The sequence below is a fragment of the Chlorocebus sabaeus genome, chromosome 16, assembly GCF_047675955.1.
Source record: "Chlorocebus sabaeus isolate Y175 chromosome 16, mChlSab1.0.hap1, whole genome shotgun sequence".
NCBI lineage: Eukaryota > Metazoa > Chordata > Mammalia > Primates > Cercopithecidae > Chlorocebus > Chlorocebus sabaeus.
Genome location: NC_132919.1, coordinates 41,303,422 through 41,320,862, shown reverse-complemented (window position 1 = coordinate 41,320,862; position 17,441 = coordinate 41,303,422). Strand labels below are relative to the sequence as shown.

The 17,441-nt window shown below is 49.2% G+C and overlaps 1 protein-coding gene across 8 annotated transcripts in view; it reads left to right on the top strand.

The window, feature by feature from the left end:
- Positions 1 to 17,441, top strand: part of AKAP1 (A-kinase anchoring protein 1) — a 36,242-nt gene that overhangs the window by 85 nt on the left and 18,716 nt on the right. The window contains exons 1-2 of one of the 8 annotated variants that reach the window (XM_008011367.3): positions 526 to 637; positions 1,130 to 1,294. The exons of 1 other annotated variant lie outside the window; for it this stretch is intronic. The gene's annotated coding sequence lies outside the window, so the exon portion shown is untranslated. Of the gene's footprint in view, positions 1 to 19; positions 174 to 525; positions 638 to 1,129; positions 1,295 to 7,947; positions 7,966 to 10,287; positions 10,755 to 11,365; positions 11,539 to 15,401; positions 15,419 to 16,784; positions 16,801 to 17,441 lie in introns of those variants that run through there. 6 more of the 8 variants (XM_008011366.3, XM_008011365.3, XM_073004909.1 and 3 more) reach the window with 6 other exon arrangements.

The following is a 17,441-nucleotide window of genomic DNA, read 5'->3' as shown; positions in this document are numbered from 1 at the left end:
GCACGTCGCCGCGAGTCTCCAGTATTTAATGTCTCTGTGTTCCACCGGCCTGGGCGAGCACGTGGGGGAGCTGCGGAAGAGCTGCGCTGCGGGCCGGGCCGCGGGGCACAGCCGGGGGCCGGCGGCGGCGTGCGGACTCCGCACCCCGCACCCCGACGGTCGCCGAGGAGCTGGTAGGTTGGGGGCGGCTGCGCCGGGGACTCCCTGCCGGAGCCCCGAAGGCGTCGGGGCCAGGGCGATGGGGAGCCTGAGGTGCAGGTGCAGGGCGCGACGCGCGCTCCAGGTACACCGGGGGCGGGACGCTCCGGACGCAGATGTGTCCTGGGGTCTCTTGGCCGCCGCGCGCTGTCAGGCCCATCTTTCCCTTCCTCGCCTGCGCTCCCTCTCCTCCTCCCCCGCCAGTTGTCTGCCGGCGGGCTCCTGACAGATCGCGTGTGCGCGGTTCTGGGCGGCGCTCTGCGGCCGCGCGGTCCTCCCCACGCGCGTCACTGTCCTCGGGGGCGGGGGGCGAGGGCGCGGCGCCCGGGTCTCCTCTCTGCGCCTCAACTTTACTGGAGCGCGCACACCCGCCTGCCAGGCTGACCCGAGTGCGTCCCACCCAAGGTCGCCCAGCCCCGCGGGCGTTTACTTTTCAAAGGTCGTGTGTACACAGTCTGAGCCGGAGCTACCCCTTCACTTATGGAGCCTCACCCAACTTCTCACCCTCGGCTCGCCCCTAGGAGTTCCGTGCGGCGAGCCAGGGGAACCGGGAATATGGGCCGGGACATCCGCCGGTTGTGATCCAACCGTGTTTCGGGCTGAGGGTCCGTTCGAACCGAGTTGGGGTCTGGAGGTCGGAAGCTCAGGGGCGTCTCGGGGGGATTTGCATTCGTGGCCCCCGCAGTCGTGTCCGGAGGGACGGAGGCCGTCCAGCCTGGGGTGTCTGCCGACCTCAGGCCCGGGGACGCCGAGGGTCACGTGCCCGGAGCCGCCTGCGGCCCAGCGCCCCGGGTCCACGATCTGGAGGGACCGTGCCGGTTTCGGGGTTACGATGTGCTAGGAGAGACAGTGGCTGGACGCCTCGAACGCGGGCTTTCTGGCGTTCAACTCTTTTGTGCCCTAGCTGAAGGTCTTCTTGTTTGCCTTCTAGGGAGGGATAGGAGAAGAAAGGTGCTGATCATGGTGGGCCCTGCTGTGGCGACTCGGAACGGCATGGGAGCCCTGGGCGTTTCGGGATCTTCCTTTCCCGGGGGATGTCCTGGGTGACGGCACCTTCCTGCCGCGGTTAACACAAACCCGGTGGACTTCGCTCCAGGTGCTTGTCGAGGCCTCTCAAGCTGGCTAGGGTGTATGCGCAGGGCAATTAGTGAGGTTAACCTGGGTATCTTTCCCGTACTGTAGTGCGCGTTACTTAGTGTTTAAATTTGTCTCCAGTGAAATCTAGGCTGCTGGACCTGGTGCAACAGTATCTGTTAGTTACTGATCAAGGAACACCGTTCACAAAAAGCAATTAATTCTGGCAACTAGTAACCTTACATGCTCATGTAACTGCTAAGTCCTTCCCAAATTAGTACCTTTTTTTTTTTTTTTTTTTAAACTCTTTATTTAGAAGGCAAAGCTTGGACTCTTAGCACCACCCATCCACTTTGCTCTTAAAGGTACAGAACATCTTTGAAATGAAGAGGGCTGCCTGACTTGATCATTTATATGATTCCTCTGTTCTTGGCATTCAAGTGGTTCACCTGCTGATTATTTAAGACCCTGAGCACTGGAAGCAAGTGAAGTTTTGTTTGGGGAGCCTTTTGACTTGTGTTGAACCTTTGTTCTTTAACCTCTAACTAGTTTTGTAGGTTCTGCATAATCATTCCTGGGTGTATTCTCTTTGAAATATGGCCTTAGGTTAGAGGAGGTCCTCTGGATCCTACAGGTATGCAACTCACTAAAGCTCCAATCTATTCTGAATTAAATAGGCTCTGTCTTCATGCATGTTAGATGATGCCTCAGAACTTGCAGGTAACAGATCATAGCCAGTGAGTGAGACAGGTCTAATGGATTTGCGTCTAGGTGGGGTTCCTTGTAGGAATATCTCCCATCTCCCAGCTGTTTCTAGGAAATGCATTCTCACTTGGCCACTGCAGGGTGACAGTGGAGGTGTCTGTTGTAAGTGGCCTGCTCAGGTGCTCGGTATGTCTCCAGTGTAAGGTTGCTGAACATCAATGTTTAAAAGCAATTTATCTTGCTACCTGGTAACCCAAATTATTCTTGAGCTTTGGACATAGGCTGGGTTGCAGCCATATTTTAGGGGAAGGCTGGTGTTAGCCTCTACAGTATTCCCTTTTCCTGTCCTAAAGACAAATGGAGATCATATTTGTGATACTGGGGACTGTGATAGGTGCGTAAGTATTGCTCTTCCCCTCTCCTCCCTAAACAAGCCTTGAGACTGACTTTGTTTCTCCTGAATTACTTGAGTGACTTGAATTCTATTAAAAGCACCCCTCTCCTTAGCCTCTGACCCAGAAGCTTGTTTGGGAGGAAAAACAAATTGGTTTCCCTAATCTTTGCTGGCTAGCCTCCTGGCCCCAGCCTGCAACATGACTTGATTGTGTGTGCATTTCAGGGCTTTGAAGATCAGGCAGCTTGTAGCCAATGTACCCAGAGAGCTGACCGTAGAGTTCCCCTAGGTCACTCTTTCCTAATCTTACCTGTGAGTCTAGAATGATTGGGCCTCTCTGTAGCTTGGTCTGTTTTCCTATTGTGGGGAAATCAGTTGTTTCAGGTATGAGTTAATACTTTCAGCTTGTCATTCTCAGGCATTTTCTTCCACTATGGATCCTGTGGGCATCTTGTCCCATTGAAATCATCTCATACTATTTGAGAGTTGCTCATCTTTATGGTGGGGGGTGTATTTTAGTCCTAAGTTTTGCTTCTTAGGGCAAGTTCTGTTTCTTCCATGTTCATTCCTGGTGTAATACCTCAGGCAGTTTTCACTTTTATGATCATTTAACATTAAGTTCCCATCATATGTGGCATCCCACTGAAGGAACCTGCTGACTTTGGTACCTAATTTTAAGCTTGGGCTGTGGAAATCATCATCAGTGAGCATGTTCGGAGTAGGACAGAGTCTGGCTGGAGAAACAGGTAGTGGGGGACCTGGGAACTAAATTTGAGAGGATGCCTCTTTCTTGATAGTTACTGTGCTAGGTTAGTTATGAGCAAATGGCTCCCTAATCCTTTAATCCTCACACCTGATACAGTGAGGGTGAAGCTGGAGGTCATTCTGGATTGTTTCAGTGGCTGTCAAATTCAAATTGAGGGGTAGAGGAACTAGGAAGTAGGGGTGTGGACTTAAAACTAGGTCCTCTGGGTGGCTTTTGTGAGAAGAACCAAGGAATATTCTTAAATCCCTGGGCTTTTCTCCTAATCTTTCTGCTGCTTTCTAAGTAGATTGTTAACATTGTGTGTGTTATCATTCAGCATTCTGAGAACTAGCTTTCCAGCAATAAATAGATTTCAAGGTGTCCTTTGCCTTAACGTTTTCATTTTACTAAATGGTGCAGCCTTGTCCACATTCTGTCCGGGTCTTCGCCATCTGGTTGTTTTTTTTTCTGCTTGGTTTGATAGTTTGCAGCAGTCAGTGGTAAACATTGTGTTCCCTATTCTGTAATGGTGGCTGGCTGCATTCACTGAGCCATGTGTCACTAAGGCCCAGTTGCTCTTGGGAGCAAAGAAGGGCCCTGAGGTGAGTCCTGGAAGTAAAAGTATGTATAATTGAGGGCTGATGAGGCTTGTTTAGCTGCTGGGCTTAGCTGACAAGAGCCTGGGACTTGGTACAGCTCTCAGAGCTGAAACCTGGCTGTGATTCTAGGCAGGCTGGTTGGCCTTCCAGGTCTTGGTTTATTCAGTGGCTAAAAGAGGGTTGGTCAGAATTATCAGTATTGGGATTATGGTCCTGGGAGCCTTGGAGTTAGGACCAAACGTGCCCAGGGGCGACAGGAGAGATGCGTTTGGGCTGGGAAGCACAGCTCAATGGGTAGTACATGTCAAAGACTTAAGGGGGGGGAAAAAAACAACTCACTGGTCATCTCAAGTTCTTAGCTCTAAGGTGTGCTACTGTTCTAAATATTTTTTTATTTTTAAAGATAGCTCTATTTGCCTAAATTTGTCCTGGTTGGGGGGAGTTTAGAGCCGCCTTGTCTATAGGGTAGCTACTAGCTGTGTGACTAATTACATTTTCAAAGTATTGAAAAAAAAGTTTCTCAGTGACATTAGCCACATTTCAGGTTCTCAGTGGCCTCATGTAGCTAGTGGCTGCCGTCCTGGTCAGTACAGGTCAAGAACATTTTCCATAATTTGAAGAAAGTTTTGTTGGACAGTACTGGCCAAGAAAGTTTTTTTCCTCCAACTCTAAAAGCTTAATTGTCTCAACTTGTAAATCTCTAAAGCATAACATGTTTGAGCTTAGTCTTCCAGAGTCCATAAACCCAACAGCTTTGGTGACAAATTATCTACTGGTTGTCTTCATGGCATACTATAGGTGAGTTCTAGTCCGCCAGTTGGGAGTGGACAATCAGTTATGAAACAGGTGGAGTGAGGACCTTCAGAAAGGACCTGGGGATAGGAGCATGAAGCAAAGGGCCAGACACTAAGCCCTTAGAAAGCCCTTTTGGTTTGAGAGCCGGTTTATTATCATAAAGATCCTTGCTGGTTTGTCCTTGGTCTCCAAATGTCAGATGTCAACATATTGTTACTTGGTCCTTCAGCCACCTGATGACTTCCTACAGATCTCAGTGTGGCCGTTAAACCAGGTTGTGTTTTCATTCTGCTCTTTCCAGTCCACCTAAATGTTAGGGGCCATTCTTCACAGAAGGTATTGGGGGAGAGTGGGGCCACAGTGCGGATCTTAACGTGTTCTGTTGTGGCAGGGGTGGGGGGTTCTTTGTTTCCAGATGCCCCCTCTTCTAGTCCTGGGTGTGCTTTGTTTGAACCCTGCTAGATTGACCTTTGGTATATATAATGTGAGATCTCTTTTCTTGGAGCCAGGCAGCATAAAAGACAAGTATTAACGAGCGCCTACTGGCATATTAGTGGCTTTTTTTTTTTCCCTAACTATGTCATTTTTATTCTCTCTCAGCCCTCTGAGGTTAGTACAGTGATCTAGCTTGTGGGTGAAGAAACAGGATCCAGTAGGGTAAGCTGGTCCCAGGACACAGCGAGGGCTGGACTGGCCTTGGGCCTGGGTTGGGATGTGCTCCCCACCTCCTCCTCTGCCCCTCTGCCCCCCATGCTCATAGGCTGTTGCTTATTTACTGCCCCTTTATCACCACATCCTCATTCAGGAAACTAAACTGGGTTTTAAAAAGATTAAAATCATTTATCCCACATATGGAGTCTGACTATTAAGTGTTTTCAGCCTCGTTACAACTCTGTGAGGGAGATATTCTTACTCCATATTACAGGACATCTTCATTTTATGGGAAACTGAAGTATAGGATCCTGCTCTTAACTCTCTTGTCTTTCCAAAGCCATATTTTATCATCAGAGTTATGCAACCATCAGGTGCTTTTGAAATGCACAAGTAATGACTATGAATAAAAAAAGCTGTGCCTGAGGGCTCAGGGAAACTGCTCTGAAGACTGAGCAGGTTGTAAAAGACAATCCTGAAGTCACTAATTTCCCGGACACCTGTCAGACCTCACTTGGAGGTCACAAGACCATCCCCTGGCCCTCCAAAAAGCTGTCACCTGGCAGTAGCTGGCCTCCTGATTAGAGGAGACAGTAAGATCTGTTCAAGCACAGCCCCAGTCCCCAGCCCTTCTCTGGCCCGGGCCTGGGTGTGTCTTTGTGAGGCTGGGTCGACGACAGATCTGAAGGACAGTTCAGTCTTCTGTATACTCCTTCTTGCCCCTCCTTTCTGCCCCTCCCAAGAAAAAGGAGCAGGAGTGAGTCTCACTTTCCTGAACTGCCTTGGAAGGAGACCCACACTCAGCTTTGCCTTTAGCTGTCTCTGGGAGAAAAGGCCGTGCTGCAAATAACCTCCCTGCTTTGTCCTTTGGCTTTGGTGTGGCTCACCTGGCCAAGCATGTGCTGGTGCTATTTTTAGCAGGTGGCATCTTTTAGGAGGGCCAAGTGCATGTGGCTGCAGTGTATGGGACAGATCCTGGTGCCAAAGCTGCTGCTGTCTCTGCCGCCACCGCCTCGTCAGGAGAGAGAGGAGAATAAAGCCACCCTAGAAGCTGCCAAGGGGTGTGTGGAGGGGGTGGCTGCTTAAGAGGTCTCCAGGGCTGCCTTTTCTATTCTGGATCTGTGGCAGGGACCCAGCCTGCCTCCTGGTGCAGGCAGGCATGTGACCGAGGCAGCCCGGGGAGCTGGGGAGCTAGGTGTCAGGACTGCTGCCTGGGGAGTGAGGACCCCTTGTTGCCCCAGCAGCGAATTTCTCAGGAAACCACATAACCCCATTACAAACTTTTATTTATGTATTTATTTATTTATTTATTCATTTATTTATTCATTTATTTAGAGACGAGGTCTTGCTTTGTCACCCAGGCTAGAGTACAGTGGCATGATCATAGCTCACTGCTGCCTTGAATTCCTGGGTTCAAGGGATCCTCCTGCCTCAGCCTCCCAAGTAGCTGGGACTATAGGTACACGTCATGATGCCTGGCTGATTAAAATTTTTTTTTTTTTTTTTTTTTTGTAGCGATGGGGTCTCACCACCTTGCCCAGACCGATCAAAAGACTCCTGGGCTCAAAGTGATCATTCCATGTTGGTCTCCCAAAGTGCTGAGATTACAGGTGTGAGCCGCTGTGCCTGGCCCCATAACTTCATTTTTGTGTGAAGTTGCCCAACCTAAGGGCCGGCCACTAAATGGACACTAAAAAGTCTCTAATAGTTTGGAACAGTCTGGTTCCTTGTGTCCTCTGGCTTAAACCAAAATGCAAACATGAAAGGAGGCACGGCCATAGACCCCCAGTGAGAATTCTTTACTGGGATGCCACAGAAGCTGAAGAGGGGTGAACAAGCAGTTTGACCAGCAAGCTTACTGGTTCCCCAGGCCACCCTGTCTTCTCTCCTTTTCAGTTCCTCCTTCCCTCTAACTTGGAGCTGCTAACTCCAGCCCATCTATCTGTTTCTGATTAAGAAAGCTTCAAGCCATATAAGGCCCTCTGTTGCCTATGGTTTATGTTGGCTGGAGAGCAAGGTTGTTTTTTGCAAAGTCCGATTCAAAGAAGTGGCGAGGGCTTACGTAGCTGTGTGTCTGCCTACTGGGGCCGGACTGCCTTATTGGAACAGGTTCCTTTGAAGGAGCCTGAGAGTAAGGGGGGCTTACTACGCCTTACCCTTAGTGGTGGCTCTCTAAGGCTAATATATGGTATGGCCGCAGGGTTTCCTGGCAAGTGTATTCACTGACAACATGAAGGTAAAAGCAAGCCCTTGTTTACTTACACAGTGTACCTGTCATGCTACCAGCCACAGAGGCATCCTGTTTCAGAAAACAAGTCTGGAAGCAGCTTCTGCTTATTAATTAAGAACTAAAGCCGCTTGGCTCTTCAGGCACATCATTTTCCCCCCTGGAGAAAGTTTGGTGGACCATATCCCTTGGGGTTCTTGCGAGTCCGACTGGCCTTCCACTCAGTGATGTTGGAGAGCCCTTTCTTTGAGAGCCATGCTCTGACCTCATCTTCACCTCCCCTCTTGCTACCTCTTGAGTCAGCCAAGCCTGTTCCTGCCTTAGGACTTGGGCACATGTTCTTCCTGCCTGGAACTTTCTCCCCCCACTCCTCCTGCCTCCCCGCAGATCTTGGCACAGCTCTCAAGTGTTCCAGTTCTGATGCCACCTCTTCCAAGAGGCATTCCCGCCCCATTCTGTCTGCAGCTTCCCCTTCCAAGCGCTCCATCCAGCCTTTCTCGTTTCAACCACAGCACACAGAAAAGGACTGTTCCTCAACTCTCCCAGCTGGTGCCCTGCTACACGCACAGGGATATAGGTAATTCATCACATGCAAGGGCAGCTTTAGGGCTCAGTTTTCTCAATCTGTGGAGAGAGGCTGCAGGTCTTTAAGTCGCTGAATCTTTGCAGTATCTTACCTATAATTTGACTCTCTACCCTTCCTTCCGCCTTTGCTTCCTGAAGGCTCTCTTTCCCTTGTGTGCCCAGTGAACTTGGCTCACAGTACGTGTTAAACTCTTTGTTAAATGACTAGCCCTGAGAGGTCCAGCCATCTGATGCTGGCTAGCCTTCAGTGCCTTGCTTCCAGAAGGGTCTAACTATCAATAAGCATGCTCTCTTTTTGATATTACTATTATGTCAGCTGGGCAGTTGAGGGTCTCTGAAGCACAATTGGCATCAATTATTATAATAGGAAAGTAAGGTGTTACAAGTTTGTGCATAGATGAGTTGACATTAATGCAAATTTAGGATGGTTAATAAGAAACATAAAGCTGCGTGGTAATAGAGCATGCATTGCTACTTGTATGTAGCTTAATAATGTGTTTTCTATCAAAACATTACTTGTAGAAAGATTTGGCTTTTGACTGTGTACAAGGCTTGAAAGGACAGTCCTTTGCCCACTGCCCCCCACCCCCATTGCTTTCAGTTCTTCCAGCTGTCCCCATCTTTGTCAGTAGTATTCTTTTCTTTCTTTTTAAGGATTATTATCTGATTTGTTTTTCTGCTGTGGGAGATAGGACTTAGCTTGTTCCTATGCTTTTTTCTTCCCTCATCATCCCAGTGTAGAGATAGCCCAAGTTTTGGTCAAGTTGCTATTCAGAATATACATTATTATAATATGAACCTTGTTTATGGCTGCAAGGTTTTTAGTTTTCCATATTTCTTCTTTTCCCCCACTTCTCCTCTCCTAGTTAATTTCCTTAGTTTCTTTTGCTTAATCTTCTGTCTCTCACCAGTTCCCTAACCCCCCAGTGCCCCGCCCCACCAGCCTCCACCGTTGCTGTGGAACTCCTGTCATTGGCAGAAAGTGGCTCTCACCGTGGCTCCACACACCAGGTGCTCGCAACAGTTCCACATTGCTCCTGGGCACATCCCTCTTCCCTGGCTCTGCTTCCCCTTCACCCTTGGAATTCCCTTTCCCCTTCTCTTGTCTCCTTTGTGGATCCAGTGCCCCTCCTTTCTTGGTTGATTTCCTTGTCTTGGGGGAGCCCATTGTTCAGTAGCTTGCTGAGAACGTGTGCATGGTTTGTGGCCCACAAGAAGCCAGCTGATCCATGCAGGGACAGGCATGTTTGAAGGCATGGATTGGGCCTTCAGTTGTGTGGCTGAAATCAGCAGACAGCTAGGCCCGTGGAGCCCTTCCGCCAGGCCAGGCCAGCAGAAGGTCTGGCTTTACTTTTTAGAGAAGTTGTAAATGTGGGGATCTGGATTTGGGTACCAGGTAATGGTGAAAATGGGTCCCCCCCCCTTTTTTTTTTGACAGGTCTCATTCTGTCCCCCAGGCTGGTGTGCAGTGATGCCATCATAGCTCACTGTAGCCTTGATTTCCTGGGCTCAAGTGATCCTCCCACCTCGGCCTACTGAGTAGCTTGGACAAGAGGCATGTACTACTATGCCCGACTAATTCTTTTAATTTTTTTTTTTTTTTTTTTGTAGAGATGAGGTCTCACCATGTTGCCCAGGCTAGTCTTGAACTCCTGGGCTCAAGTAATCTTCCCACTTCCCAAAGCATTGTGATTACAGGTGTGAGCCATCGTGCCTGGCTGAAGATGGGTCTTGAATGAAAGTCTGTATATTGAACGGGGCATCCCAACTCTCCTTGGCTCCCATAATGCTGGCATTCAGGCTTATATCCTCTCATTCCTACCCCAAGATACTAGAACATTCTAATCTGAGGACACTGGCACTCCGTTTTCTGTTCCTCCTTCACCCCTAACAGGACATTTCCCCGTCCCATGGACAAAACTTTCAGTTGGTCAGTAGCAGAGAGTGGCAGTAACAAGCCCACTGGAGAAAAGGTCATTGCTTGTTTTTTGAGACAAGGTCTCACTCTTGTCACCCAGGCTGGAGTGCAGTGGTGTGATCCGGCTCACTACAACCTCTGTCTCCCGGGTTTAAGCGATTCTCCCACGTCAGCCTCTCGAGTAGTTGGGACTACAGGTGTGCGCCACTACGCCTGGGTAATTAAAAAATTTTTTTTTTTGTAGAGACGAGGTTTCACTATATTGCCCAGGCTGGTCTTGAGCTCCTGGCCTCAAGCAAGCCTCCCAAAGTGTTGGGGATTACAGGCATGAGCTACCATGGTGGCCTGTTTGGGCTTTTTTTTTTTTTTTTTTTTTTTTTTTTCCTTCCGTCCTCATCTCCACTACTCCCTGCCCAGACTGAAAGTGCCTTGAGGGCAGTGCCTTGCCTAATTAATTTGTGTCCCACCATGCTTTTCCCTGTGAGTGCCAGTAATTATTTGTTGAATAGAAATTACCTTCTATGCTTGTATGTGATTTCTGGGGTGGTCGTAGTTCACAGTCTGCCATTAGGAAGATCAGGGTCTTACCTCTTTGGTTTTGCCCATGTGAGGCGCTGTGAAGGGTTTTTTGCTGCACACCAACATCTTTTCTGATGTCTTTACTGGCTTTTAAGTAAGGTTGTTGTCAGGTTGCCATTTCATACCTTTTGGGCAGTCCTGTGTAATGTCTTCTGTGGTCGTGGGCGGGAACTCCATGTACCCAGGAAGGCATTCCTGGCACCTGCGTTGTGACCATCTTTAGAATCCTGTCGGAATTCACTTGTAAAGCAAGATGGTTGTCAAGGCCAGAGGTGAGGGGCCAGGTGAGTGTGACGTAGTCTTCAAAGTTTTAAAATCCACACCCCTACCCCCCAAATGAAGTGATTGGGGAGGTGCTGATGATTTTTCCTTCACGAAAAGAGGCACGTGACTTGGACCTGCCATGGATTTGGCCAGCAGAGCAGGAAGGAGGCTGGGCAGTTCACCCTTGTGTACAGAGCAGGAGTTACTTTAGCTTTTAGTTGGACTGGAGGAGCTCTTAATTTGAGGCCATGTCCAGAGATGGTCTTTCTGACTTTTGGCTTGTCTTACCTAGAACTCCTGGTAGTGGATTCAGGGTTTCCGTTTTGGCCGTAGAAGGCTTTGCCAAGCAGGTACTCAGACACTACTGGGTTAAGCCTCTGGCCTTCTGGCCTTCCTTCTGTGAATTGGGCTGGGAAAGTGTCCCGAGTTCCTGACAGCTGCTCTACATGGAAGGGCAAAAGCACCCCCAAAGCGTGCTGGTCTGGCTGTGCTGGCTCCCCTGGCTGCTCTGTGGGCCGTCACAATGGAGGGTGGGGGACAGTCCTGGACAGGACCTCACAGCCCCACTGTGAGCTCCTTTGGGATCTCTAGGGTACCCACATGAAGTCATAGCTTACTGTGACTTATACAGGCCCTTGAGGATGAAGGTAACAGTCCTGTGAGCACTGAGGCTGGGCTGGGACCAACACCTGAGCCATGGCTCCAGCACTCTGATTCCTGGCCCAGCCATGCTGCTGAGGGTGCACAGCCCAGGCCTACCATCGCCCCCACCCTTGGTGGCAGAACCGAGCACTACCCAGCAAGGTAGGTGTTGGCCGCCGCAGCATTTATGCAGCCCTCCTGTTCGTTGGGGTCTTCCGGGAACACGCTCTAGAGCCGCGTTGTCCAGCAGGTAGGGTCAGCTGCAGGTGGAGAGTTCAAGTTAAATTAACCTGAAGTAGAATTCAGTGCCCTAGTCACACTGGTCACATTTCAAGTGCTCAGTAACCTCCCATGACTAAGTGACTGCCAGTATTGGATAACAGTCACTCTTGAGGGTCACCCAGACCTTTCTTTACCTCTTGTGACCTACTCTACTTTACCACATTGCAACTGCCGCAACTATGGCTCCTGTGGCAAATGTCAGACTCTTTTTGTCTCGTCCGACCAGCACTTCAGCTCCTAGGATTTGTTCCTGTTTTACTCTGGGACTCGCTGTTCCTTCCCATGCCCAAAGATATTAGAACCTCAATTTGTGTCCTGTCCCCCTCCCCACCCACCCATTGCAGCCTAAGGAAATCCTGGCCGTCTTTGAGAAAGCCTTCCTGGGCTCCCTTTGCCCACTTCTCAGCACGGCTGCTTATGGCACAGGGGTGTGTGCGTGTGTGAGTGAGTGAGAGAGATTGATTCTTCCATCAGAATCGTGCGCTTCTGGTGATCAGAATCTGCTGCTTGTAGCAACTTAAACATGTTTGAATGTATGAGCAAGGTGAATGACTGTGACCTGACGAGGAAATAGGTAAATGCATCTGATACAAGCCAAGAGGCCCTCTTGGAATCTTACAGAGAACTCTGAGTTTGTGATTTTCCTCCACCAAACTCCCATGGAAGGGAGTATGCCTCTGCCTGGCCACAGCCTGCTGTCATTCTCTGAATGCAGTGACTGAAGTGCTGGGCTTTAGGTTCTGATTCTCTGCCCTTGGAAGACACCCTTCAAGGGGAAGAGTCCCTCAGCAGGAACTTAATGAACTGGGCACTCGCGAGGTGGAGTGTCATGGGCAGGCTCCTTCCTATTGGTAGAACACGTGGGGACGGCCTTTGTCAGTGTGAACACTGGAATAACGGAAGAAATGTTCAAATTCCAGTGTAAATGCTCATTCAGAACGCAAAGTGGATGTGGCTTCACTGACCAGGCCCAAGCCCAAATTGGGCTTGTTGGGCCCTTGGCTCCTAAGCTGTTGTTTTTATGGTGGACTTTCCCATCAGTTACATGTGGCTCTTTTTGCAGTAACTGCAGCCAAATTGGCTTAGTCACTGGGACCAACACTCTATGTACCATTGCCAGGGATTTGTTTTCTTGTTTAGCAGAATGCTCTAGTCTGCAGTTACCAGGTTTGTCAGCTGAGTTGAGAGTGGGGCCATTACTTTTCTGAGGGCTGTTCTGAGAAGCTGCAGGTACCTCCCTGGAGAAAGAAGAGATCCTTTGGAACCTGGAGTGAGCAGATGAATGCTGAGGCCTCTGGCTGTAGCACGTGCCTGACTTCAGCTCTGTATGACCACTTGGCAACTAGCCAGCGTGCGTCTATTACCAGGCAAATGGACCTGCTAAAAATAAGCAGGCAGCTATTTAATTCCAACAGATTCAAAATGACGGAGTGTCCTCCCCACCAACCCTAGGGCAGGGCTCTGCAGCATCCTTCTGGGAGGCTTTTCTCTGACTGCAGACAGGTCTGCCCTTAGTCCTGGGCCTTGGGGAGGAGCCAGCCTTTGATTAGCTTGTGAGTATGAAGGCTTTGGGGACTACTGTGATACCACTTAACCGTTGAGAAGTTCAGGTTTACAAAAACAAACACCTCAGGGCAAAAGAGAGCAACTCCGAAGAGTCTGGCCCAGTGCAGGAAGGAAGATATCAGAAGAGCCTTGTAAGGCTGAAGGGGTATGTGTATGTATGAGAAGGTGGCACTACCTGGGCATTCAGGAAAGGCTGATGCATTTTATACCACCTCTTGTAGGCCTATCTGACCAGGTAAATGGCAAAATGGCATCTTACCAATTCCGAAGAAGTCTGTTTGACTGTGGTGATAATTGCCTCAGGGGTGAAGGGAGTGAGGGGCTAGCTGATATATATGTATGTATTTTTTTTTTTTTTTGAGACGAGTCTCGCTCTGTCACCCAGCTGGAGTGCAGTGACGCAATCTCGGCTCACTGCAAGCTCCGTCTCCCGGGTTCACACCATTCTCCTGCCTCAGCTTTCCAAGTAGCTGGGACTACAGGTGCCCACCACCACGCCCGGCTAATTTTTTTTTGTATTTTTAGTAAAGACAGGGTTTCACCGTATTAGCCAGGATGGTCTCGATCTCCTGATCTCATGATCTGCCCGCCTCGGCATCCCAAAGTGCCGGAATTACAGGTGTGAGCCACTGCGCCTAGCCTAGCTGATTTCTTGACTAGTGGGAATGGGGGCTGGTGGAGGGGCATCTGTGAAGTGTCTCCTGGCAATGGGTGCCCTTAGTGAGACCCTGCCAAGGCCTGCTGATCCCAGGGGCTCTTGGCTCTGTTCTTGTTGGAGGATGGTTCATATCTCTAAGCACAGTTCCCTGGTAGCAAGGAAAAAAAACATCTTCCACTCTGCTCTTTGGGGATCTTGTAATCTCTGTTCTCAAGTGCTGGTGGAATGCCTCAAGCCAGGCAGTTCCTGTTCCTGGAAGCAATGGTGTAGATAAGGGCTTTATCTTGAGCCACTTGCTGCATAGAAGCAGTGACACCTGGTTCCTGATTGCTCAGCCTTGGGTCTCTGGCTTTAGTCCAGAGTGTGGGGTGAAGGCTGAGGAGTAATGGGCACTGGGAATTTAGGTGGGACATGCTGGATTCTGTGGGTTGGGTGACATGGCTTCAGGGTAGCAGTATTCAGCGCCTTCTAGGAGGCCTTCCCTGGCTTGGAAATGTAGAAACCATGTTTCCTGGGCAGTAATTCTTCAGCAGCTCCAGTGACTGTAGGAGTGACTCTAGAGGTGGTGGTCTGAGGGTTTAGAGCCTTAGTCTCTGGGGAACAAGCTGGGCTGGGAGGGCTAGTGGCGATGTCCTGGTAAGCTACAGAGCAGCAGGCAGGGGTGGGCGTTGTGTTCCATAGTGGTGATTCTGTGCATTCTGTCTGAGGACCCAGAGCAGGGCAGGTGAAGTGCAGGGAGCCTAGTGACAGAAAGCGCTGGGGACTGGGTATGGGTGGCCTAGGGTACAGGACCAAAGCCAGGGCGGGGGTGCGTGCTTTGAGTCTTGGGTCTCTACCTCACTGTAGTATAGTCCCCTTGGGGGATCTTGGGAGGCTGGGTGTGGTGGTGTAGTGTGGGAGCAGCAACTAACTGCTGGAGACAGGCAGGACCCCTTGGGATCAACTTTTAGTTCTAAAGGGGTGGGGCGTCTCCCAGCCATCTTGAGAGGTGGCTAGTGTTTTGAGCAGACAGCCAATTAGAGTCTGTGGCCTTGGGCCCTTGTTATGTAAAATAAGGAAAACTGTCCCTGGGTGGGGTAGTTGTTAGGATTGTTTTTCTTCCTCTCTACCCCATCCCATTTAATCTTCTTCCTAGGATCAGATAATTGCTATGGGAGTCACAGCTATAAATCTGGGTGAAATGGGATTGCCTAGTTAGTAAGGAATCACAATCTAAATTTACTGACCTGGCCAGGCACAGTGGCTCACGCCTATAATCCCAACAGTTTTTGAGGCTGAGGTGGGTAGATCGCTTGACGTCAGGAGTTGGAGACCAGCCTGGCCAACATGGTGTGAAACTCCATCTCTGCTAAAAAAACAAACAAACAAAAAACAAACATTAGCCAGGCATGGTGGCATGTGCCTGTAATCCCAGCTACTTGGGAGGCTGAGGTAGGAGAATCGCTTGAACCCAGAAGGCAGAGGTTGCTGTAAACCAAGATCGTGCCCACTGCACTCCAGCTTGGGCGACAGAGCGAGACTGTCTTAAATAAATAAGTAAGTAAACAAACAGACTGACCAGGTGAAAACCTGGGTTTAGACTCAGCTCCTCTTCCTCCTGGCATGTGCGCTGTGGGGTAGTATTTGATCTCCTGACAGCAGGCCATGGGCACACTCCCCTGTAGCCACTTTCCCCATAGCCACTTTCCTGTCTCAAACTGTCCTTACTCCTTTTTTTTTAATTATTTTTTCCAGCCAGGCCAACATGGAGAAACCCTGTCTCTACTAAAAATACAAGATTAGCTGGGCGTGGTGGCGCATGCCTGTAATCTCAGCTACTCAGGAGGCTGAGGCAGGAGAATCGCCTGAACCCGGGAGGCGGAGGTTGCGGTGAGCCGAGATCACGCCATTGCCATTGCACTCCATCCTGGGCAACGAGAGCAGAACTCTGTCTCAAAAAATAAAATAAAATAAAATTATTTTTATTGGGCAGCCCCTAAACCAGAATAGGTTTAGGGGGACTTCCCTGTCTTTACTCTTTTATTTGAAAGACAGTTGAACACAAAGCAAATATAAGGCAAATCTCCCATCATTACCACCTTTTTGGGTGTGTGCAGGTTGTTAGAGAATAGTGATTCTCTTTTTTTCCCCCAGGATGGGGTCTCACTCTGTTGCAAGTGCAGTGGCGCGATCTCAGCTCACTGCAAACTCCGCCTCCTGGGCTCAAGTAATCCTCCTGCCTCAGCCTCTGGAGCAGCTGGAACTATACCACCTGGCTAATATTTTTTTTTTTTTTTTTTGAAGAGACAGAGTTTCACATGTTGTCCAGGCTGGTCTCAAACTCCTGGCCTCAAGCAGTTTGCCGCCCCCTCCATTACCCCCAACCCCAGCCTCCCAAAGTGCTGGGATTATGTGTGTGAGCCACCACACCTGGCCTCAGAACAGTGATTCTCAGACTTGACTGCACATTGTAATCACCTTGGTTTAAAAAAAAAAAACAACAACAAAACCCTGCTGCTGGGGTCTCACTCTAAGATTCCGATTTAATAGGGCTGGTGCTGCCTTGGCCTTGGGCTTTTAAAAGCTTGCCAGGTGATGCTAATGTGAAGCCAAGTTGGAGAACGGTCATGAAAGAAATTAAAAATCTCTCCTCCCAAAAGGAGGAAGTAAGACTATCTTTATCTGTGTGTAAGAAATCCCAAGGAAATCTACTAAATGGTTAGAATTAGTGAGTTCAGCAAGTTTGCAGGATACGAGATCAGTGTACAGACACTTCCCCTCTCCTACAACTGAATGACTTGTTGTGTGTCCTTCCCAGTTTTTCCATGGGATTATGTGAACATAGACATTCCATACACATGGTGGTCTGTTTTTGTTTTATGTATCCAGGTGATTTTTTCCACGTTGGCACATGAGATCAGCTTCTTTCTGTAACATCGGTATGTCCATGGATTCCATAATCTACCTAGCAGTGATTCCCCTGAAATGTTAATCCCAATTTTGTTTCAAATGATGCCTCAGCAGGCATTCTTGTATAGACCTCTGCCTATGCAGAGGTATGTGGGTTAAAAACATTTTGAAAAAAAAAATTTTTTTAAGGGACTAGTCTTACTATGTTGTCCAGGCTGGTCTCGAACTCTTGGACTTCGGCGATCCTCCTGTCTCTGCCTCAAGTAGCTGGGATCACAGGCACTTGGCTTTGTGGATTTTTCTTTGTTGTGGTTTTGTTTTTGTTTTTTTAATTTAAAGATGCCAAGTGTGGGATTTCTGAGTTGTAGGATGTGGTTATGAGCTTTTAAGAGCTATTATAAGGCTCTCCAGAAAGGTAGTACAGACCTCCCCTTTTCTTGGCTCATATAACGCCTCTTCCCCCCAGTTCTAGAATAATGGGTTCCAGATTTAATGTGGAAGAGAATTTAGGTACCCATCCCTTGGCTGTATGCCTTGAGCTATTTTTTTTTTTTTTTTTTTTTTTTGAGACAGAGTGTCGCTCTGTCGTCCAGACTGGAGTACAGTGGCACGATCTCAGCTTACTGCAACCTCCGCCTCCCGGGTTCAAGCGATTCTCCTGCCTCAGCCT